This window comes from Wyeomyia smithii, chromosome 3, assembly GCF_029784165.1.
Source record: "Wyeomyia smithii strain HCP4-BCI-WySm-NY-G18 chromosome 3, ASM2978416v1, whole genome shotgun sequence".
NCBI classification, from domain to species: Eukaryota; Metazoa; Arthropoda; class Insecta; order Diptera; family Culicidae; genus Wyeomyia; species Wyeomyia smithii.
The window spans coordinates 108,078,029-108,101,757 of record NC_073696.1 but is presented as its reverse complement, the minus strand read 5'-3'; the positions used below and the strand labels follow the sequence as shown (position 1 = coordinate 108,101,757).

At 37.6% G+C, this 23,729-nt stretch overlaps 1 protein-coding gene across 3 annotated transcripts in view; it reads right to left on the bottom strand.

Moving 5' to 3' along the window:
* The window catches only part of LOC129727163 (uncharacterized), a 399,476-nt gene extending 384,879 nt beyond the window's left edge, over positions 1-14,597 (bottom strand). For 2 of the 3 annotated variants that reach the window (XM_055684685.1, XM_055684684.1), the window contains exon 1: positions 13,672-14,596. The gene's annotated coding sequence lies outside the window, so the exon portion shown is untranslated. Of the gene's footprint in view, positions 1-13,671 lie in introns of all 3 variants that reach the window. The other variant, XM_055684686.1, reaches the window with a different exon arrangement.
* Between the last annotated feature and the right edge of the window lie 9,132 nt (positions 14,598-23,729).

Below are 23,729 nucleotides of genomic sequence, written 5' to 3'. Positions count from 1 at the left end.
AGGGCAAGGAGGAATGACCTGCTGTAGCCACTACACTTACTCAGTAACCAGATTCCGAATTGAACGGTCACGACCTGCGGAAAATTAACTAGAAACCAAGAAGACAAGCGACTCTAAGGAGACAGTAAAAAGTGTGTGGCTATAGTGAACAGCAGGTAAGGCACTCTCCTTGTCCCGTAACAATTGCCTCGTCACAAGTTAGCCAATCAGGCTAAAAAAAGCAACGCTTATTTCCCAGAACCCCGCTGTTTTGGATTAAACACGAGTACGCCGAGAATCCCATTGGACCCTTCGCCGGTGACTGAGGACGCCGATTAGGAGCCATTTTGGCGGCAAAGGCCACAAGTCGACGCCGGACAGAACGTGGGTGTGCAGGAACCAGGTGCAACGAGAAAGTGGACTGTGCGCTGACGGTGAAACTGGGCCCCGGAGTAGAACGAAAGTGAATAAGGTTAGCTAGAAATAAGAAAGTGGGTGACGAATGCTAGTAATAAAAATTGTGTACATAGAGACTCAGACAAGCATTTTCCTGGAACCGCGAAATTTCCTTAGTAAGCCGACCCTGAGGCTGTTGTTCAGGGAGTCCCTACAGCACTCGCTGCTGAAGCTGGGACAATACTTACACATCTTACAACAGGTATAGCTCCATTCTGTAACGTTACGTAGAGGAAAAACCACTTGTGTCTCAGCCGAGAAACGTTAACGATGCCAACGAATACTGTTGCAGTTCCAACATATGTATTTCCTCAGGTTTAACTTTATTTCCTAAAGTTCATGTTAGAAAAACATAGACTTTCCTTACAAATTGTATTGATTCTGTGACGATAAGTTGATAAGCTACGATAACAGAATAATTAAAGATTATGTACTTGATATTTTTCTTCCATTTCCGATTTGTAAAATTGCAAATCGATATATTGATTTATTGGGATGGACCGTCTAAAATTTTTGTGGTACTAAGATATCTTAATCCCTAACAAAAAAAAATTACCATTCGTAAAACTTCGTGCGTTATATAGTAATAAATTACTCACAGGAAGACATTGTTAGAGGTCAGCAAAAAAAAATTTTTTCGTAAAATCCCTGTCTGCTCCAAAACTTTGACAAGGTGGAAGGGGAAAAATTTCAAGGCAGCATCATTGACGAAACCGGTATCCCCCGCTAACCTTGCTGGCGACAAACATCTTCTTTTATTTTCAATTCTAAGGCGAAACACCTCCTCTTCGGTTTGCGCTATCTTCCTCGTCATGCAACTAACATTCCAACTCATTAGATTCCCCGCCTGCCTTCCGCTCTGTGAGAAAAAGCTACCCCAGACTCGTGCTTACAAGTTACAGTCAAGAAAAAATTTTCCCCTTGCATCGCACGACTAGTTTTGTACAGTGTTGTTCGTGGTGGAAAATTATCACTGCCTGTTACTATTTTACTTTACGGTTGTCTATGAAAGTACACTGCACAATAGAACAATTTCGTAGCACAAAAGTTTATCGTACAGTGAAGGTTTGTCTGTTCGTATTTGACCAACAAACAATCTGTAGCATCCCACCATGCATTAAAGATTCTCACGTTTCAGATCGGTCGGCAAATCGGGTGGCTGTTTCGTGGCCGCTGATGCTTTTGTCCTCTCAATTCCACCTACCAAGTCTTTACGACGATGGCTTTTTATTGCTGCAGGCATTTTATTATCGTTATTATTTTTATCGCACGAATTCTCTTGCTTTTCTTTGTTATATTCTGGCCAGCTAGTACACACTAACGGAGATAGGGGGGACCAATTTGCCCTAGCCCCCTCACTCCCCGATTGGACGTGAGAGGATGCCCGGCGAGGAGGTTTGGTTCCGCATCGGAACGGTTCTGCGGCCGTGGAAGTGTGATGGGCGTTTTACCGCCTTCGGATCGAGCGGTGGAAAGATAATTTCGCCGGTGGAAGTGTCTGGCTTACGGTGCCGATGTGGTCAGCATTGGTCGCAAATATGCGGAAAATGTCGGTAAATATAACATAACAGAATGTGGGTTTGATTTTATTTGGGACTAGCTGACCCGGCAAACTTCGTCCCGCCTATTTTTGTGTTTAATTTAATAATTTTCAACATTCCAAATTCGGAATGTTTATCGGAATGACAACATCCTCGTCTTTTGCCTTTAGTACATTCCCTCTATTCCGGAAATACTAATATTGGGTGGTATTCAGTTATTTTCTTTGCTTTTCAGAAACTGAAAGTGGTCATCTTCGAATTCAAGATGGTGTCCAGGGTCAATGCTTGGCTTCTATACATTATTTCGATTACGCAAATATTCATATGTAGTAGTATTCGGCTGTTGCAGAAGTTGCCATCTTACAATTCAAAATGGTGTCTGACGTCAATGTTTAGCTTCATGCATCATTCTGGTTAAAGAAACACCCACTTTGGGTGTTATTAAGTCATTTTCGACTGTTTTCCAGAAACCGGAAGTCACCATCTTAGAATTCAAAATGGTGTCTGTTGTCGATTCTAGCTCCTGTGTATCATTTTGGTATCGGAGCATCTCATATTGGATGGAAATCGGCCGTTTCTGGCTGTTTTTCAGAAAGCGGAAGTCGCCATCTGGTATTTCAAAATGGTATTTGGAGACAGTTTCTGGCCTCTGAGAGTCATTCTGGTTGAAGAAACACCCATATTGGGTGGTATTTGGTCATTTTCGGCAGTTTCCCATTCACCGGAAGTCGTCATCTTACAATTCATAATGTTGTCTGAGGTCGATTTGTGGCTTCAGTGCATCATAGCAATCCCGGAAATACCCATATTGAGTGTTATTTAGTCATTTCCCACTCTTGTTTAGGAACCGGAAGTCGCCATATTGGATTTCAAAATGCCATTTGGAGACAATTTCTGGTCTCTGAGCGTCATTCTGGTTAAAGAAACACTCATATTGGGTGGTATTTGGTCATTTTCGGCTATTTTCCAGAAACCGGAAGTCGCCATCTTGTATTTCAAAATGACATTTTGTGACAATTTCTGGCCTCTGAGCATCATTCTGGATAAAGAAACACCCTTATTTGGTTGTTTTAGGTCATTTTCGGCAGTTTTCCAGGCATCAAAATTTGCCATTTTACAACTCAAAATGTTGTCTGAGGTTGATTTGTGGTTTCAATGCATCATCACGATTTCGGAAATACCCATATTGGGTGGTATTTGGTCATTCTCGCTGTTTTTCAGAAACCGGAAGTCGCCATCTTGGATTTCAAAATGGTATTCAGAGACAATTTCTGGCCTCTAAGCATAATTATGGTTAAAGAAACACCTATATTAGGTGATATTTGGTCATTTTCGTCTTTTATACAGTCACCGGAAGTCGCCATTTTACAATTCAAAATGTTGTCTGAGGTCGATTGTGGCTTCAGTGTATTATAACAATCCCGGAAATACCTATATTTGGTCATTTGCCGTTGTTTTTCAGAAACCGGAAGTCGCCATCTTGGACTTCAAAATGGCATTTGAAGACAATTTCTTGCCTCTTAGCGTCATTCTGGTTAAAGAAAACACCCATATTGGGTTGTATTTGGTCATTCTCGCTGTTTTGCAGAAACCGGAAGTCGCCATCTTGGATTTTGAAATGATATTTGGAGACATTTTCCGAATAGAAACCGGAAGTTTTTATCTTAAATTTAACAATGGCGTCTGAAGTCGAAAATTTTTCTGGCTCTCAGACACCTCAACATATTTGGTTCCATTTGCTCGAATATTTCTCAAAATGTGCAAAAATTTGTGTGGAACCCCTCCTTTCAGAAGAACGAGGGGTGTCGAAACATTATAGACATTTTTGTTACCCCTAAAAATATTCACCTGCCGAAATTGGTTCCATTTATTTGGTTAATTCTCGAGAAGTGCAGAAATTTGTGTTTCATTTGTTTGGAAAGAGGGAGGGGTGTCGAAACATTATGGACATATTTGTTACCTCTAAAAACATTTACATGCCAAATTTGGTTCTATATAGTGGATTGGTTCTCGAGCTGTGCGAAATTTGTGTTTCTTTTGTATGGGACCCCTCCCTTTTAAAAGAGGGAGGGGCGTCAAACTGTTATGGATATATTTGATACCCCTAAAACATTCACCTGCCCAATTTGGTTCCATTTACTTGGTTAGTTTCCGAGATGTACATGAATTTGTGTTTCATTTGTATGGAACCCCTCCCATTGAGAAGAGGGAGGGTGTCAAACCATTATGGATATATTTGTTACCCCTAAAAACATCCACCTGCCAAATTTGGTTCTATTTGCTTGGTTAGTTTTCGAGATGTGCATGAATTTGTGTTTCATTTGTATGGGACCCCTCCCTTCCAGAAGAGAGAGGGGTCTCGAATTATCTTAGTCACCTTTCTCGGCCCCTAAAACCCCTATATACAAAATTTCACGCCGATCGGTTCAGTACTCAAGTAACACACAAAACATGTTAGAAAATAGATTACAACGAAAGTAGTCATATGCGTGTACTACAAGCGCAATTAAAAACTTGTGTTATTATATTGTGTTTGAAGTTGTTTTTCATCAGTAATACAACCGCATTTCGAAAACAAGCTCATTTTTCCTGGTTTTGGAGATGTTTTTTAATAACATGAGTTCAAGAATAACAATCACTATCACTTGGTCATTTCGTAAGACATTACACCATCTAATAACAACAATACGTACCTGTAAAACGCTTTTCCTTAGTACAACAGTCGTAGCATTCAACACTCTACTTAAAAATACTTGATCAAATTAATATTTAAATTATAAGAACGATTTCTATATTTATTCGAAGCGGGTCAAAACGTGCCATCAAAAGATATACAAAACGCTTGCAGTGTAACCAATATCAGTTCAGTTTTTTGTTATTGTATATCTAACAACGTTTTCTAGTTTTGTTGGATTTCATATCCAGATAACGTTGAAACTATGCGAAAACAATTTTAATATTCAAGCAAAAGAAACAACTCTTTTTGAAAACTTGAAAATTATTTTTCGTCATCAATTTATAATCAATTAAAACTGCCACTGATAAAAGCAACTGTCGATCTAGTTGCACTGCGCCACACAACACATTTGCGCATGCGCTGGTTAACAGTTGTCATAGCAACAGATTTGCGCATTGCCGTATTAGTACTCGAGATGTATTTTGCCACCTAATTCTATCAAGTTGGCTTGCTTTAATGCTGTTATCGGTACTTGTTCTATTAGCCTTCATGTTTTGCGCTTTTCTGATGATAGAGATGTCATGGAATAGGTAACGTCAACTATTCTACACCAACGTGTATTACTTGGGTAGTTTCCAAGCCTATATGGAACAGACAGACAGAAAGACAGACAGACAGACAGACAGAGCTGCATTTTTATATGTATAGATTATAGATTATGTGAGTTTCGTTATCAAAGGTTATGCAATTAATAAAATTATGACACCACAAATATAGCAAAAACACAGTACAATCTGAACGACATTCGAACAATTAAAAAAATGGTTTACCATAAACAATTTTCATCCGATAAGAGGTAGTCAATCACTTTTTTTATTCATAACTTTTATAGTAATTTAATTTTTTTTTTGCAAGCGAGTCGTCTGCATGATGTTGTGTCAAAAATAGCAGGATCGCAGCACTAATCCCACAATTGTCCTGTACAATCAAATTCTTTTTCAAAGCATGTGTCAAATGCACAGAAGGTTTTGATCCGACAGTGGCACGTAGCACCAAGATATTACCTCACTTTGTTAAAAATAAGTGTTCTAAACTCTATCTTGGCTGCGTGTTGTGGAGTATACACAACGCCAGGGTAACCACCACCAATACTAGTAGGATACGAGATGTGCAGAGGAGCGACGTTACGTTTTATCTGGAAGCAGTAAAAAAATGTTACTTTTAATACTGCTCTGAGGATCATGCGTTTAAATCAAAATAATCTCATGAAAATAAATAACAATTCGTTCTGTTTAACGAAGTTGCAAGTTATGGAGGTCTGTCGGCTATTTTTTTTTTTTCTAATGTATGCCTGAAGGGCACTGGGTACTGAAATGCCACTGCGACATTCTTGCTGATTGTCTTTTGTGGCGGGCCCCGATTGCTGTGCACAGGTTACGGATTGCTCGTACTCATTGATGGAGTAGAGCTGTTTTGTTGTAAACCTGTACCCCAATTAGGTACAACAAAGTTGATGAAACTAATTACCTGCTTGGGATTAGAACTCCACACTTGGTATGGAGTTAAAAGGTAACTTCCTAAGAAGTTGTACCTAGAGGAAGCAAGAGCTTCGCAAGAGCAAAGCAAATGCTCTGAACTCTCTGGTTCAGATTTGCAGAATCGGCAGGTGTCGTTCAACACTACACCGATTTTCTTTAAGTGATAAAAAGCGGGACAGTGTCCGGTAAGGAGTCCCGTAATTATCCGTAGGCCACTACGATTTAGACTAAGTAGCTTTCTGGCGGTTCCAGGGTTCGGATAGATAAACTGTTTAGCTTGTCTACAACCCTGTGCCTGTTGCCATTGGGATACTATTTCTAGCCTTTCCCAAGTTAGTAGTTCGCTTTTGATAGCGGAAATGGACGTACCCAGAAACGGCTCGGGGCCAATACACCGCTGAGCTGATCTCTGTCTTGCAAGGTAGTCAGCGTGTTCATTACCCTCGACTCCGCAGTGTCCAGGCACCCAAAACAGAAAAACTGAATTCTGTCGGGAAAGTTCCCGTAGTTTCAATGCATTCCCAAACAAGTTTGGAAGCGCATTTGACGGACTTAAGTGCTAGTAGTGCTGCTTGACTGTTCGAGAATATATCGATTTTCGCATGTCTGTAGTTACGTTGCAGACATATTTTTGCGCAGATATATATGGCATATACCTCTGCTTGAAAAACGGTGGGCCATTTTCCTAGGGAAAACGTTTCCCTGATACCGGGTCCGGATGGTTCAATAGGGAACATTAAACGGTTCGTTGCGACAGATTCTCTAAAGCGTCGCGAATGCCAAGTACCCACCCACCACATATTCATCAACTTTAAGGCCGCTGATGACACTATTGATCGTGTAGAGATTTGGAAAGATATGGTCGAGAATGCGAAACTAACAAGACTGATTAAGGTCACGATAGCTGGTATACAGTACTGTGTGAAGATTTCGGGTGCGGTATCAAGCCCGTTTGAAACACGCTAGGGAGCTCGACAAGGCGACGGTCATTCCAGCCACCTGTTCAACATTGCGATTGAAGGTGTGCGGCTATTGATATGCGGGGCGGTCTTCAATAAATCCTCAATTCTTCAATTCATCTACTTCGCTGACGATGTGGACCTTGCCGGAAGTACATTTCAAGCGGTTGTTGAACTTGAGCTTGAGCTTGAGTTTGAGCGATCGTACCTTTCGTAGTTGCTCCTCCGTGATGGATCTGAGCTAGTGAAGTTGCACAGGGAACCACGTATATGGCCACTTGGGATTAGTTTACCATCTCAATGTACAACAGTTCAGTAGCCTCCGCTTTGTATACCCAAGCAGCACACATTGTTGCAATGAAGAAAATGCAACACTCAATGCAGCATTCAAAGATTGTAATTATTCGCATCCGTTACTCTTATTCAACTTGTAAATAACCGAAAAAGCGCAAGAGGTGTAGCCTATATGCAACTAACAGTGCTATGTGGAATTATCATCAGCATCGATCTCCGCTGCAGCATAGAAAGAAAAGAGATGAGACATAAAATTTATTTTGTTTACCTTTACTCTCAGTACTCTTCGGTGATGGTGTCGCGAAGTTTCATATAATAACAACCTCAAATATATCGAAATTTGTCTCTACTTACACTTTTGATATCTCATCCATCTAATCTACTTAATCTAATTCTACTTGCGATTAAAAATTTACCGTCCAAAAAATGTTTTTACTTCGTAATTATTCACGCGTCTCTTATGAAGAGTTGAAAAAGAATTTTATGATTCAAACTCGCCAAATTATAAACAATATTTTGGGAAAAGATAGTTCAGAAAACCTCGCTCAGTGGATATGGAGTGTTAATCATGCGAAATATGGAATAACAAAACCATATTTCCAACAATAATCATTTTTCATTCATTTATATTAAAGATGGCTGTTAGCTGTGAGGTAATTTTAGCAAATATATGGTTCAACAAGGTGTTGCATGTATAGCATCATCACTAGGTTGCTTTCTTCAAAAGAAAATACTTGTGAGAAAACAATATGCAACATCATGTGACATTATCGTTATTCAAAAGTATCATGAAATATGCAGTTGGAACTAGATTGCGGAAAACTATTAAGCAATTTTTAGTGTTCAATTACGAGAATGATACACGTTAATAACATAATGTTGCTCAATTCTATTAAATTTCTCCAGAGTAACCGGAAAAGTATCTTGCACCGTTGGAGAAGTATTAAAACAACTAATATTGGGTAGTCTCATTTCAAAACATGTTGCAGGTGCTGCTACAAGGGCGCCGGCCTCGTCCTCACGATCGTTAGGATGCAGAAGGATATTTTAAGGAAGGAAGTGTCACAGTCGTTGTTGTCAGAGACCGAGTATATCTCTGCATCTCCACGACTGCGACGGAAAGGTAGGGTTTGGTCACCGTGGTAAGTGACGAATCGAACAACGTTGCGCGCAAAGTTAACTCATTACGAAGGCAAGCGTAAGTATATATTACGTAGCCGTTAGATTATTAACGATATTTATCGATCGAACGAGACCTACTACGATTTACAACACGCCTATATAAAAGCAACGGGTGAGCAATCTCCGGCTAAACGGTCAGACCGAGACCAAGTTTATTTCTAATTCACTACGACGGAAGGAGAATGTTTTACATTTCAAGCGGTTGTTGAACTGCACACGAAGTTGAAACACGAAGCAAAAGAAAGTTTAATTGGAAGTAGCATCAAAGACTGAGTATCTGAATGCTGAGTGCGATAAGGCTCGCATTGGTAGTAGCGCAGTAAACGCTGGAGATGAGTTTAAGTTTGTTGACGAATTTGTGTACCTCGGGTCATTGGTAACGTCAGTCTACAACTGTAGCAGAGAATATCGCAGATGTAAAAGCAAAGCCTTGGTGCTACATTCCGATTCAGATCTAGACACTAACAGTCTCTTCCGAGCCGAGACTCGAATCTATGACGACTGGTTTGTTAGGCCAACAGCGAACCTCCAGACCATCTGGGAGACAAATCGCAGAAGTATCGTAGATAGAAATCGTGCCTTTAACGTGTTCCACAACACCTTGAGCTTTGGTAAACTTTGCCCCCATATCAAGTGCACCAATTACAAGACACTTGTAAGACCGGTAGTCCTCTACGGGCACGAAAAATATGGACAATGCTCGAGAAGGACTCTCAAGCACTGGCTGATTTTAAATGACCATCTTCGGCGGAGTATGCGAAAATAGCGTATGGAGGTGAAGAAGGAATCATGAGCTGGCGCAACTCTACAGCGAGCCAATGTTTTGAAAATGCCTGGACAACAATTCCGCAAAAATAGTGTTCGTCTCGAATCCAGCCAGTACAAGACTTAGAGGCACGTAACGGGCTTGGTGGTTAGGCCAAATGGAGCAAGATCTTCAAAGTGTAGATCATCAATATCAATATTCTCAGAACGCACTGAGCGGTAATATCCATATTTGATAGTAATTGGCAATTCTAGGCAATTTTCCAGAAACCGGAAGTCACTATCTTGAATTTCAAAATTAATCAGGGGTAGCTTTTGGGTTGGTTCCGGAATTAACATATTGGATGATATTTAGCCAATCCAGGTTGAATTTCAGTATCCGGATCTCGCTATCTAGGATTTCAAAATAAGTTTTGCAGTTGATTCCCGTCCTCTGGACGCTCAGACACTAGACGAAGATTTCAAAACACTTGAATATGATTCCTGGTTGCTTGGCATAACCCTAATACCGGAAACACGTAAATTAGATGATATTTGGTCACTTTAATGTGTTTCAGGAAATGAAAGTTGGATTTCGGAATGGTGTCCGGATTTGATTTTCGACCAGCGAGCATCATCTCGAATCCGGAAATACTCATATTAGGGCTATTTAAATCTGTATTCAGCATTCGGGAGTTTCAAAATGACGTCTGTGTCAGGTTCTGGTTTCTGGGCACCATCTTCGTTCTATGAATACCTATATTGAATGGTATTTGGAACAACATTAATATGATCAATTGCGTTACGGGGTTGGTCAGGCTTGGTATTCTTCTCCATATGAGAGAGGAGCAGATTGAATATTCACCTTTTACTTCTTGCAGTATGAGCGCTGCGTGTAGAAATTTTTTGTACTGGACTTTTTCATTTTTGTACTGTGTTTCTGCTGCTCGCAGAACACATTTGCCACCTACGCCACAGCTGAGCGGAACAAAAGTGATGAATCACTCTAGGGAGAATACACAGATGTACGCTGCTGTGTGTACTGCTGAAATAAATTCGATGCAAACAAACAACGCATTTTTTTCTATCTGGATGCTCTCCTTATTTGAGACACACAGTAAAAGCACTGCAGAGAACTCTCCTACATGCTAGTGATTCTCTAAGGAGACAAGCCTGGTGTCGGTAAATGACTGGGTACCAGCAGTACATCCTATGCAAGTTGGCATAAAATAGACTCCAGTGTAAACCAGAGTATTAAGTCAAGCAACTCTTAACTCTATCTACACGTGGTACCGACTGGTATACGAGCAACCAAAGGTAGTTGAACCGGTGCCAACTTGGTCGTACGCTGACAGGGAGGAGGGAGCTTTTCTTCTTGGAGGATAGCTTGTCTGAGCGATTGATCGTCATGTCAGAGGCGACCCAAACAGCGATTGATCCGTGGAAGACGGCTGAACTATGAGACATGCCAGAAATTAAACACTACGAACATAGAAGAAGTAAATACGAACCGGAACAATAAACGACGAAATGAGGACGACGATTGGAAGCTCGCTACTGGAACTGAAGATCCCTAAAGGTCCCGGATGGCGACCGGATCAGCTAGAACTCCGCAACTTCGACAACGTTGCGCACCAGAAGCTTTGCCGACAAGGAGAGAAGGTTCGGAGGATTGGTGGCCGCGGGGCACGGTACTAACAGAGCGGTAGCACCACCAACGCGCTAAGTATCAGTTCTATAGTGGTGAGTAGGATGCAGAGTCGTGTGATCAAGTGGCTGGTGATCAGTGACAGTAGGTGTATGCTGAGAATAAATGGCCGGTTCTACAACTACACCATCCTCAACGTGCACTGTTTTCAAGAAAAAAGGCTCAATGTAGAGGAAAAAGCGTTTTACGCGCAACTGGAGAAACTCGATGATAGCCGTTAGCGTCAAGATATCAAGATCGTCATCGTGGACGTAACGTAACGTAACTCAGATTGAAAGGAAAAACATAAACAAACCGGTGATCGAACCGCACAGCCTGCACACCGAGACGAACGACAGTGACCTGCGATGCTTAAACTTTGCAGTTTCCTGTGAACTGTTAGTCCAAAGTACGTTCTTTCCTCGCGAAGACATCAACTGAGTAACGTACAGCAAATCGAATTGACCATATTCTCATCGACAGCCGGCTCTTCTCAAACATTACTTCGTTGACTCGGACCACTACCTAGTTTCGGTAGGCTTGTACTCAAAACTGTCGTCTGTGTATCACGCACGACATAGCCGAACCTGGTGGCTCAACAACAAGCAGCTCCGAGACTTCCAGGTTGCGGAGAAATATGCTCGAAACAGTACCAATCACAGCGGAGGAGCTTATTAGGTCGCTTCTCGAGGACGGCTGATGCAGGATTCGCACAGCTATCAGGGAGACCTTATCGACGATACTTGGAGTGGAGACTGTGATCGGCAGAAACGACTAGTATGACGAAGAATGAGAGGCAGCGGTGATTAAAAAAACCTGACCCGGTATGAAATACCTGGGCAAGTCAAGGAGGGACCAAATGCCAATTACAAACGGGTATAGAACGATCTTACCACGATTCTCAGATGAAAGACGTACCATCAAGAGGATCGTTAACATGAGAAGCTCAAGCAGAAGTCCCGTACCAACGATACGCGGTAGTTCTGTAAAAAGGTAAACCAGTCTCACAGAGGCTATGTGCCGTAAGTCAACATGCACTACGACGCGGAGGTGGTCGATGGACACCTATTGCCGCAACTACCGCGGTATCTTGTCCAAAAATGCAGCCAGGGTTTCGCAGATAACTTTGACGGAAGATGCTGAGGACTATCTACGGTAGCGTATAAACGGACGACGGAGAATGACGAAGACGTATGAAGCACTAGTTACACGCGCTGTCAGAAATCAATATGCTGCGGTGGACCGGTCACGTCGTGAGAACAACCCCGCCGTTTTTTCTTCAGCAACCCTACTAGCAATAGAAATGATGGGACGCAGCTTGACCGGTGGCTCGACCAGATCGGAATGGCGACAACTTCTTGACACAGCACAGCTCTCGTCAGGAAAAATTCAATGGAATTTTTTAAATAAATTACATCGTATTAAAAAAAACAATACTCTTGAGTCCAAAAAATTCCTTTACCTGTGGAAACTATTCAGTTTGCTAATTCAAATACGATTTAAAGTTTTATTTAAATCAAAAACGTTGTATTTACAATCATTTGGCATTGATTTTCTTATTTACAATATATCTAATTCATACCATATATTTTATATACAACGAATGTTATATCATCATTTGAGAAATATGAATTATGAGAATTTTATGTATTTGTCCTACGTTTCATAGCAAAACTGGTGGCTCAACAACAAGCAGCTCCGAGACTTCCAGGTTGCGGAGAAATATGCTCGAAACAGTACCAATCACAGCGGAGGAGCTTATTACGTCGCTTCTCGAGGACGGCTGATGCAGGATTCGCACAGCTATCAGGGAGACCTTATCGACGATACTTGGAGTGGAGGTATCTTGTCCAATAATGCAGCCAGGGTTTCGCAGATAACTTTGACGGAAGATGCTGAGGACTATCTACGGTAGCGTATAAACGGACGACGGAGAATGACGAAGACGTATGAATATTGTATTACAATCATTTGGCATTGATTTTCTTATTTACAATATATCTAATTCATACCATATATTTTATATACAACGAATGTTTTATCATCATTTGAGAAATATGAATTATGAGAATTTTATGTATTTGTCCTACGTTTCATAGCAAAACTGAATAAACAGTAACGTTTTCGAGTTTCAATTTTATGTTTTTAGGAAATTTGGTAACCTTTTAGTGAAGGAAATCACTGACTGCAATCTTGTCCAGTGTTTGTATAACACACCACCTCAATCTCCGATAAACGACACGACATTATAGTTTAAACTTTCACTCTGGTTTAATCGCGCTTTTTTCACATTTTTTGATAAATCACGGGTATAATTTTAACACTGCTTGATATGTTAATAAACCAATGACTCTTGAAATTCGAAACCAGTCGACTGAAAATTTTAATTTATTCATCTCTAGCAATGCAAAGTTCTGCTCAAAGTGTGTCATAAGCTGATTACGTGCTATGAAAATGAAACAAAAAAAAACCCGAAACAATTTAAAAGCACGTAAAAACTTAAGTTTCCACCTATGTCAAACGCTATAACACACTGCGACTGCAATGAACTAAAATTGGACCAAACGTGAGATAAATAATGATAAAGAATAAATGACGAAGAAATTGCACCTACCTTTCACTAGTGATTATGCCTCTTCAGCAACGGCTATATCCATTAAGTAGACACATCCAAATACCGAAATCTGAACTAAGTTTTTTGTCACAAAATCCTGATGAGTGCTTGGCAACTATTACAATCAACCGCTCAATGATGGGGTTATCCCCTCCGTCTGCCCTCGCCTCTAAGTTCACGAGTAAATTAGTGGAAAACTCATGTTTTCTTATACCGCAAACAAACACACACCCAATCCTAGAAAGACCGCTAGATAAATATAATCTGGGCACACTTTTCTTACGTGGTGTACACTTTTCTCCACCTTCTCCAACCGTGGAAAATTGGATGCTGCGTGATCTCACACGAAACCTTCAGCTTTCTCCTTCGCACCTTATTCACTTGTGTTCACTGTAGCACGTTTGTAATACAATTATTTTATTGTTTTTTCTCATCTACTGTCAAACCACAAATCGATGTCAGGATGTCAAAACAGGAGGCAGCTAAATATGCGATTGGTTTCACTTCACCCGACCAATCCACCCAAACAATGCCACAGCCACTCCACCCGAAAGTAGGCAACGTAATAACATCCAATCAATTTGATTACTCGCCAGGAACGCAAACACTTTCGATGGCAGCCAGCAGCTCGCAAAATTTATGATTTGGCACAGGATTCTCCTTCACAATACTGTTCGAAGAATATTTTCCTTTGCTTGCCTTCTGCACCGCAGTATATAGCAGTACTGCTCACAAAGCTCACACAGTTTGAGGGTATCCCAGGGGTTTCACAGCGAAATGGTCCACGCCCGCGAGCCGAACGGTTTTCAGCATCCGAAAAGGTTGAAAATCTCTGCAAAACTGACTGCACTCCAGCGCATCTTGGCCGTTCGGAGTCTGCCTCGAATTGCCACCACAACGCCCAAAGAGACAGTCCTGGAGTGTGAAAGCCCGAATTTTCCCGATACTCTGTAGCTTTTGGTCGAACACGAGTGAACAGCGAATGTATGTTTACATCGGCCTCTTAGACATGGCAACTATAGGCAAAACACGCACAATTTTCCGGAAAATTGAGAGAAATCAAAAGGAAAACAAACCCAATCGTACGCGAACCGATGCAGAGCGAGTGAGAGAACGGGAGCGAACGTGAAGCGTACAGCCGATTTTCTCATCGTAACAGAAAAGCTCAGCGGAAGAGCTTTCAGCCTACTGCCAAATGGGGGCAGGATGCTGAACTGACTGGAGAGCACAGAGTATTGGAATGCGAAACATAGGGAAGCAATGTAGGGAAAGTGACGTTTCCAACTGGTGAGTATTGCGCAAGTGCGTTTTTAGGGGAGAAAAATTTAGAATGCATTAATGAAAAAATATTCCCAATAAAAGTTCCCCAATAGAATTTTCAATTTTCTTCATTTTTCGTTCCGATCACTTACACTTATCAATTGTCGCATAACGCATTTCTACCCCTTGATGGATACGTAACGCTTGATGGAAAGGAAAAAAATCGAAAAAAAAAATTAAATTCTGGATTTTTTTTAAATTTAAAAATAAAAGAATTGAAAATAATTCAAATCAAATACCTTAAATAATATAATTCATAAAACACAAGAAAAAATTAAAAAATCAAAAAATCGAAAATTTAAATTTTTAAAATTTTGAGAAAGTAATTACAAACGAGTTTGAAAGTCAATATACAATGATCAAAATTTTTTACATTCGACTGCAATTTCATCAGGAATAACTACAAGATACATATTTTTTGCAAGAAATGTGTTTTCTGACTTTTAGGGGGATGAGTCAAAATTAAAATTGTTTTTATTTATTCGAAAGTAACGAATCATTTATGTAAAATGAATAAAAAACCTTATTTTTCTCTGATTCGATTATATATTAAATTCGATTCTATATGGTGGAAAAAAACGGAGACTATGTATAATCGAGTCTGACCTGTATTAAAGTTTTCAAGTTTTAAGGTTTGAAAGTTTTAAAGTTTTAAAGTTTTAAAGTTTTAAAGTTTTAAAGTTTTAAAGTTTTAAAGTTTTAAAGTTTTAAAGTTTTAAAGTTTTAAAGTTTTAAAGTTTTAAAGTTTTTAAGTTTCAAAGTTTTAAAGTTTTAAAGTTTTAAAGTTTTAAAGTTTTAAAATTTTAAAGTTTTAAAGTTTTAAAGTTTTAAAGTTTTAAAGTTTTAAAGTTTTAAAGTTTTAAAGTTTTAAAGTTTTAAAGTTTTAAAGTTTTAAAGTTTTAAAGTTTTAAAGTTTTAAAGTTTTAAAGTTTTAAAGTTTTAAAGTTTTAAAGTTTTAAAGTTTTAAAGTTTTAAAGTTTTAAAGTTTTAAAGTTTTAAAGTTTTAAAGTTTTAAAGTTTTAAAGTTTTAAAGTTTTAAAGTTTTAAAGTTTTAAAGTTTTAAAGTTTTAAAGTTTTAAAGTTTTAAAGTTTTAAAGTTTTAAAGTTTTAAAGTTTTAAAGTTTTAAAGTTTTAAAGTTTTAAAGTTTTAAAGTTTTAAAGTTTTAAAGTTTTAAAGTTTTAAAGTTTTAAAGTTTTAAAGTTTTAAAGTTTTAAAGTTTTAAAGTTTTAAAGTTTTAAAGTTTTAAAGTTTTAAAGTTTTAAAGTTTTAAAGTTTTAAAGTTTTAAAGTTTTAAAGTTTTAAAGTTTTAAAGTTTTAAAATTTTAAAGTTTTAAAGTTTTAAAGTTTTAAAGTTTTAAAGTTTTAAAGTTTTAAAGTTTTAAAGTTTCAAAGTTTTAAAGTTTTAAAGTTTTAAAGTTTTAAAGTTTTAAAGTTTTAAAGTTTTAAAGTTTTAAAGTTTTAAAGTTTTAAAGTTTTAAAGTTTTAAAGTTTTAAAGTTTTAAAGTTTTAAAGTTTTAAAGTTTCAAAGTTTTAAAGTTTTAAAGTTTTAAAGTTTTAAAGTTTTAAAGTTTTAAAGTTTTAAAGTTTTAAAGTTTTAAAGTTTTAAAGTTTTAAAGTTTTAAAGTTTTAAAGTTTTAAAGTTTTAAAGTTTTAAAGTTTTAAAGTTTTAAATTTTTATAGTTTTAAAGTTTTAAAGTTTTAAAGTTTTAAAGTTTTAAAGTTTTAAAGTTTTAAAGTTTTAAAGTTTTAAAGTTTTAAAGTTTTAAAGTTTTAAAGTTTTAAAGTTTTAAAGTTTTAAAGTTTTAAAGTTTTAAAGTTTTAAAGTTTTAAAGTTTTAAAGTTTTAAAGTTTTAAAGTTTTAAAGTTTTAAAGTTTTAAAGTTTTAAAGTTTTAAAGTTTTAAAGTTTTAAAGTTTTAAAGTTTTAAAGTTTTAAAATTTTAAAGTTTTAAAGTTTTAAAGTTTTAAAGTTTTAAAGTTTTAAAGTTTTAAAGTTTTAAAGTTTTAAAGTTTTAAAGTTTTAAAGTTTTAAAGTTTTAACGTTTTAAAGTTTTAAAGTTTTAAAGTTTTGAAGTTTTAAATTTTTAAAGTTTTAAAGTTTTAAAGTTTTAAAGTTTTAAAGTTTTAAAGTTTTAAAGTTTTAAAGTTTTAAAGTTTTAAAGTTTTAAAGTTTTAAAGTTTTAAAGTTTTAAAGTTTTAAAGTTTTAAAGTTTTAAAGTTTTAAAGTTTTAAAGTTTTAAAATTTTAAAGTTTTAAAGTTTTAAAGTTTTAAAGTTTTAAAGTTTTAAAGTTTTAAAGTTTTAAAGTTTTAAAGTTTTAAAGTTTTAAAGTTTTAAAGTTTTAAAGTTTTAAAGTTTTAAAGTTTTAAAGTTTTAAAGTTTTAAAGTTTTAAAGTTTTAAAGTTTTAAAGTTTTAAAGTTTTAAAGTTTTAAAGTTTTAAAGTTTTAAAGTTTTAAAGTTTTAAAGTTTTAAAGTTTTAAAGTTTTAAAGTTTTAAAGTTTTAAAGTTTTAAAGTTTTAAAGTTTTAAAGTTTTAAAGTTTTAAAGTTTTAAAGTTTTAAAGTTTTAAAGTTTTAAAGTTTAAAAGTTTTAAAGTTTTAAAGTTTTAAAGTTTTAAAGTTTCAAAGTTTTAAAGTTTTAAAGTTTTAAAGTTTTAAAGTTTTAAAGTTTTAAAGTTTTAAAGTTTTAAAGTTTTAAAGTTTTAAAGTTTTAAAGTTTTAAAGTTTTAAAGTTTTAAAGTTTTAAAGTTTTAAAGTTTTAAAGTTTTAAAGTTTTAAAGTTTTAAAGTTTTAAAGTTTTAAAGTTTTAAAGTTTTAAAGTTTTAAAGTTTTAAAGTTTTAAAGTTTTAAAGTTTTAAAGTTTTAAAGTTTTAAAGTTTTAAAGTTTTAAAGTTTTAAAGTTTTAAAGTTTTAAAGTTTTAAAGTTTTAAAGTTTTAAAGTTTTAAAGTTTTAAAGTTTAAAGTTGCAAAGTTTTAAAGTTTTTTAATTTTAATGTTTTAAAAGTTTCGAAGCTTAAAGTTTTAAAATTTTGAAGTTTTAATGACTTGGTATTTTATATTGATCCCATGTTTTATAAATTTTAAAACCTCGTAGGCAAAATTCATAATCCAGTGAAAGCTTAAGCGTGCAAACCGTTTTCTCTCGTAGACCGAACTTCAGTCAAGTATTGCATTTCTATTACGCCTGGAATCATAGTAGTTTGCAATAGAAATTTAACAAGATTTTTTTTCTCCCAGACGGTTACCTTTTGTGAGCTTCATATTTTGTCCGCACGATAGAAACGGATACCTTTCCAAAATATGATCCATCGTCAAACATCACGAATGCAAATTAAATTTTTTCTATTTGTATGCTATCTTCTTCCCCACAAACGAAACCATTTGCAAACAGGACAGTTCCTTTCCACACTCTGTATTGACACGAAGTCAGGCTGCACAGGTCAGAGCTGTACAGTAGCGGTTACTGACTGACTGGTTGGGTAAGGGAAGATAAAATCCGTTTTACTCATGCATGGAAAGTAACATTCTATCACGCCAATATACAACGGGATTTTTCTGGAGGATTTCCATATTTTGGGAAAGCATTCTTGCTCAAAAGCTCATCGTCCCTACCCCTGGAAAGGGAAGAAGGCCTGCTGAGTGTGCTCAACTACCAAGCGAATAGCTTTAGTTTGGACGGATCAGATCGTGTGAAAGATGACCGGGACACCGGAAGGATTATTGAAATTGTATGTAAAATACACATGATTAAACGCCGTTATCAATTAGAAGATTATATCTCTATCAGTTTGTAAATAAGTTTATCACTTAATGATTCTCGTTTTAAGTACAAACATTTTTTGTAGAATCCGCCACTCCTTGTGTGGAGAGAAAAATTTCATCATAACCAAATAATTTCTACAGCACCCTGAACTATAACATCACTTCACTCACTCTTTTTCAGCTTTAGAAAGTCATAATTTTTCATGGAATCACCGTTACCGCAAGGATTAATAGTCGACACGTGGCGTGGGGAGAGGTGAAAAGTTTTCAGTCGAAAGACAAATAACACCAAGTAAGTGCAACTTCCGTTTTTTACCAGATACGCCTGCCTGAGCAAGTCAGTTTGTCGTCGTCAACGTTGTCACCGTTGTCACAGTGGAATGTTGCACAATCTGATAGTAACGTACCGGCTGAGCACCAAGTTGAAGCTGTTGAGCTCTCGCATCAAATGTACAGCATCATACAACAACCCATAAATTTTTGTCTTGGCGCCTTACTGTGGCAAATAGGTATGCTTTTGCATCACAGACCACGTAATTGTGCAGTTATGTCCTCAAGGCTGGCTGCCTCACAGCGGAAACTCAGTTGTCGATTACTTCTAGAAAAATATGTTGTTTGAGTGCCAGTCTTTGAGCATTGGATTCATATAAACCATTTTACTTTATCTGTTTTTATAAAAATGTGTACATATAAGGATAGTTTAGGAAAGCTTCGTATTTTCGGTTTAACCTAATTTAACCTATCCGAATTAGTATTTGTGCTAGTTACCTATGTATTCAGTCTGGTATGCAGGAGTAATTTGGTTCTTCATGGTTCAATGAGAGTTTTGTAACCGCAAGCGGGTAGTCATGGATTTGAACCTCAGTAGAATCAGAGATTCGATATCAACGTACGCATGATTTTTTTTTCTCAGACTCTCCTTTAGCCCTTCCTTCTCGTTGAATTCTACAAAACCGTGACAAATACTTCTTGACAAAAATAAGTCCCTTCTACAATAAAACTGATCAGAGGACCATTCAGTTTATATTATATTGGCCGCAGGCAGCCAGGCTCGGAGTAACATAAGCGCAAACAGGAAGGGCACACACGCAAGCATGAATTATAATAATCATGTCACTTGCTCACTCATTAGTGATAATGCTGAAAATAGAAGTGCGGATTACTGCAAACACCCGAGCGGTATCGAAAAAGGTCAATGTTTCAAATCGCATTGATGAGTCCATACAAGGAAATAAAAGGTTTCTTTTTCCTGTATGGACTTCCTCTCTGCGACCAGAATCGTAGATTTATTGTGAGGTACAGCCGGGTGTTTGCTGTATCCCGCACTTCTTCTATTAGCAATACCGCTTTTGAGAAGTGGCATGCTTATTATTGTTGTTTATCAGTGCCTTTTACACACTACTGTTCTCACGGTGCTCCCACAGACCGTTATAATAAAAAAATTCACCGAAGAATCTGAGTACACCATTCGATCCGTTATGACGTCCAGAATCTCTAGTCAAAATTTCAAAATCATCGTATGGTACATTTTTGAGTTATGCCTTTTTGAAGGTCGTAAAGTACAGAAAAGTGATATAAAAACGGCGAAATACTTGTTGTAAAGCACATTTTTCAACCACGATTCTATGAAATAACTTCCCAAAAAGTTTCCACACATTCCAAGGATTATATTTTAAGACATTAAAAATTGGTGGAAAGATTTTTTTGAAAATCCCAAAGTGCACAGTGGCCGTAACTCGAAAAATCGTGATCGTTTTAGATTTGACTGTGAAAAGTTGATTTTATGTACCCAAGGTCTCCAGCAAAATTGTTTCATACAATAAGGCCTTACTTTTGGCGCTTTTAATTTTTCGATCAATCCTCCTAACAGTTAGATGAAAAAAATATTTTTTCTAGTTTTCAATATACCAGATTGCTTTCTTCAGCAAAGTGGTTGAAAATTTGAAAAGGAAAACAATTGCTGAATACTGCGATGTCCTATCTGTACGTTGGACAAAATAGAGTTTTTTGTGGAACACCCCTCCTTAAAATCAGTTGTTTGTCTATAATTTTGTCTGTAATGGTCAAAACAATGCAAAATGTTCTAAGATTTTGTTCATTCTGCTAAGATTTTCCCAAGACTTTATAAAATTTATTGCTTTTACAATCATAGAAAGCACCGTCAAAACAATGCAAAATGTTCTAAGATTTTGTTAATTCCACTAAGATTTTCTCAAGACTTATAAAATTTATTGTCTTTACAATCATAGAAAGCACCGTGGTTTTACTATACCGATGCTCGTTCCTTTCGCCGAATATCACCAATTATAATTCCCTGGAGAAGTTTCGTCGTGCGTCTTTCTAGCAAGATTTATTAATAAGAGGGACTTAGTTTTTGTTAAGAGGAAGTCACGCAAAGGTGTTATAGATTTGAGCGTAAAGGAAGGGTTAGTGGTTGGGAGCCTGAGAATGAACCACACAATTCGTCCTAAACTATCAAGTGGCTATTAAGATGACTTCCAAGTACTCCTTCAAAGAATTATGTGTGCGGTCGTGGATAATCCAAACCACCGTAACCACTGTTCCACCGTAACCCCTGTGGTGAATTCGCTCAAAGAGACCCAGGCAGACGAAAAGCGAAGACGACTGACCCCGTGAAGGCAACCAAGGTGAGGGATTACTTGAAACACAATCGAAACCTTTAAGTTCAGGAAGAAGCCAAGAAGGTCAATTGTTCCATCGTACAGCAGACAGTGAAGTGGGCCGGGCTTCAAGGTAACGAAACCGATAAACAAAATACAGTAGCTAAATCCTGCGCCAGGAAGTACATTGGTGCAGATCTCCGGCCTAAAGTTTTATATCGGCAAGTTATGTTTTGTCCTGATCTGATATCACTCAATTACGCAAAATCAATGATGGAGTGGTACGAAACCAACGATGTTGTTTTTGTGCCGAAGGAGGCAAATTCGTTGGACTTGACGGAACTTCACCCAATAGAAAAATCACCCAAAATTCTGGGTGATAATAGGCAGGCTCTGAAAAACAGAAAAGGTTTTCGACAACGACCAGGATTTCAGTCGAAGCAAATTCTTGGCCGCCGGGCGCTGGTTACTTCTTGTGGCCCAGTAGACTGTGCATTGTCTCCAGACGATACACGTGCTACTTGTGTTTTCGGTACCGATACTGGAGTCAAATAAAAAGCCGTTCAGTAGTTGGAGCAAACCCCCCGCGCCGCTGGGCGCCGGCTATACCCTAGCGGTGTGGTTACTGTGCATTGTGTATAGACGGTCACATGTCGTTTGTGCTATCAGTGCAGTACTATATAAACCGTTCAGCTGCTGAAGGAAACTTCCCGCACCACCAACCGCTGGTTAGTCCCTAGTGCTGGCTCAGCTGAAGGAGACTGATTGCGATTCCTGCCACCTACTGGATCAACCCAACTATCAGCCAGTGAGGCGCGTAGGTCGAAATTGGAATAGTCTGGTGAAGTATTCACATTTGTTTTTATTATTATTATAATTTATATATATATATATATATATATATATATATATATATATATATATATATATATATATATATATATATATATATATATATATATATATATATATATATATATAAATATATATATATATATATATATATATATATATATATATATATATATATATATATATATTTTTCTCAATACAATAGTCTTTTTTTTCTATTTAACACATCTTATTTTGGAAAATTGTTTTCACATTTTAAAAAAATTATTTGACCCCCCTATATACGCATATTTATAGTTTGCGTGCGGTAGAGTAGAACGCTCCCGCAAAAATGGACAACATCCAGATGGAACTATTCCTGGATGTGGAAACAAATGGGGAAGAGATTGAAATCTCCCCCTGCAGTTCCCCCTGCCTTCCCCTGTACCTTCCCCGCTACCTAGCGCAGTACCGAAGGTCCCGGTACGGGCAAAAGCTTACCCAGATACCGCTGGCAGTCCTTTCGTAGTCTTCTTCAGGCCAATTAAAAAGCCATTGAATATTTTTCAAATCGGCAAGGACCTGGCAAAAAATTTTTCGGACGTCACTGAAATTACGAAAGTGAGACCGAACAAACTGCGAGTTGTCGTGAATAGCTTGAAGCAAGCAAACGCAATTGCTTGCCACGAGCTCTTCACGAGAGAGCATCGCGTGTACATCCCTGCCAAGGATGTAGAAATCGACGGTGTGGTTACCGAAGGATTCTCACTGTCGAAGACAATGCGTTACGGGGTGAGCTGTGCAAAGAGTAAAGGTGCTGGATTGCAAGCAATTGCATTCAGTATCAATCGAAGAAGGTAAGAAGAAATTCTTTCCTTCGGAGTCCTTTCGAGTGACATTTGCTGGATCCGCACTGCCGAACTACATCCGTTTGGATAGGGTTCGTCTACCTGTACGCCTGTTTGTGCCGCGGGTCATGCACTGCCAAAACTGCAAGCAGTTGGGTCATACAGCCACTTACTGCTGCAACAAGGCACGCTGCAGCAAATGCGGAGGGAATCACGTTGAGACCGCTTGCAGTGAGGACACTGAAAAGTGCCTTTATTGCGGTGGTCCCCGGCATGACCTTTCGGCGTGTCCCGCGTACAAACAGCGCGAGGAGAAAATTAAGCGTTCCCTCAAGGAACGATCAAAGCGCTCTTTTGCAGAAATGCTTAAGAGGGCTGAGCCACCCTCGACAGGAAACATCGTTTCCTTTTCGCCAACGGATGAGGGTACATCTGACGATCCCGTCGAAGGGTGTTCTTATGCCATGCCAGAAGGAACTAGGAAGAGGAGAATTATTAACTCTCCTAATCTTTCTCGCAAAGGTCGCAAGATAACCCCTAGCGGAATGACCAATAAGTAGGGATACCATCCGTCCTGATTAAGCAGGACATGTCCTGATTTTGAGACCCTCTTTTGACGTCCTGATTTATTTTTCATTTTTTAGCATTTGTCCTGATTTTAATTAGATTTTCAGTTTTG